This window comes from Lactuca virosa, chromosome 4 (genome assembly GCF_052849685.1).
Source record: "Lactuca virosa cultivar CGN04683 chromosome 4, Lactuca_virosa_CGN04683_v6, whole genome shotgun sequence".
Taxonomy (NCBI): Eukaryota; Viridiplantae; Streptophyta; class Magnoliopsida; order Asterales; family Asteraceae; genus Lactuca; species Lactuca virosa.
Window position 1 is genome coordinate 448,937 of NC_136429.1, and position 1,468 is coordinate 450,404.

Genomic DNA, 1,468 nt, shown 5'->3' on the forward strand with positions numbered 1-1,468 from the left:
GGAAATAATAAATTCCATTAGCAAGTAACTTAATATATATCATTTGGTATGATTTATAAGTCATGTACAAACTTTTGGACTAGTTGAATCCTTTTGTCTTTCTCCTAAAAGACAAGGTTTATATTTTATAAAAGAGTTTATAAAAGTTTGACTTTCTTTCTTCTTCTTTATGCAATTTTCGATATATGCATAAAAAGAAGAAGTGTATGACTGTCTAAATCATGCTTTAAAGGCATGGGAGACATGCTTATGACAATGGGGACATGTTTGCTTAAAGTGCTAAGGACCAATGGTTATTAACCCCACTTTATGCATATAAATAAGAGGCTTGAATTAATGAATGGTTTGCTCATTTCCTTCCTTAGAGGAGGCTTGAATTAGTGAATGGTTTGCTCATTTCCTTCCTTAGAGGAGGTTACTCTCTCCCTTTTGTTCTTCATTTCTTCAAGAACACTTGCATCTTCAAGCCTACTTTAAGTTCATATTGGTTATGAACTTAAAGCTTAAGGGTTTAAGAGTTTTGGACTAGCATCTACATCAAGTTGAGTCATTGTTGGTGTCTCAAAGGTTCCACATTCTTCATCAACTTCCAAGCCTCCCAAGAGGACCCAAAGAACTACAAAGCTTGTTATTTCTTCACCTCTTCTTTGGTTGGTATTTTAATCTTTCTATAACTTTCAAGAAGATCCTTGGTGGGTATAGAATGTTTATGTTATTTCAAAAATTAAAGTCTTCTGTTGCCATATTTTTCTTGTTTATGAAACTATTTTTGAACTAAAACCCAACACAAACGTTTGCAGACCAATGATGACACCTTCCATCGGAGATCCAATAAGCTTCGAAGATGCTTACCAACAAGACAAATGGAAACATGCCATGGATGAAGAAATCAAAGCAATCATTAAAAATGACACATGGGATCTAGTTGATCCACCAAGCAATTATATAGGAGTAAAGTGGGTTTATAAGACCAAATTCAACAAGGAAGGGAAGGTCGATAAGTACAAGGCCATATTAGTTGTTAAGGGTTATAAGCAAAAGTTCAGTGTAGACTACAAGGAAGTTGTTTCTCCAGTAATTCATTTGGAAACCATTTTTTTGGTACTAGCATTGGCTGCACAAAAAGGGTGGGAAGTCCACTAAATGGATGTATAGTCTGCGTTTTTTAATGGGCTTCTCAGTGAAGAGGTTACATCGATCAACCTATTGTCTATATAAAGAAGGGAGAAGAGCATAAGGTATGTCGTCTAAAAAAAGCTTTGTATGGGTTAAAACAGGCGCCACGCGCATGGTATAGCAGGATCGACAGTTACTTTACAGTTCACGAGTTCAAGAAATGTGTGCATGAACATACTTTATACATCAAGGTAGTTGAAAACAATATGTTAGTTGTGTGCCTTTACGTTGATGATCTAGTGTTCACAGGAATTCAAGCACGATGATAAAAGAGTTTAAGAATTCCATGACG

General features: G+C 35.4%; 1 pseudogene; it reads left to right on the forward strand.

Annotated features, from left to right (window-relative positions):
* The first annotated feature begins 807 nt into the window (after positions 1-807).
* Positions 808-1,143, forward strand: LOC145109790 (putative mitochondrial protein AtMg00820 pseudogene; annotated as a pseudogene).
* The last annotated feature ends 325 nt before the right edge of the window (positions 1,144-1,468 follow it).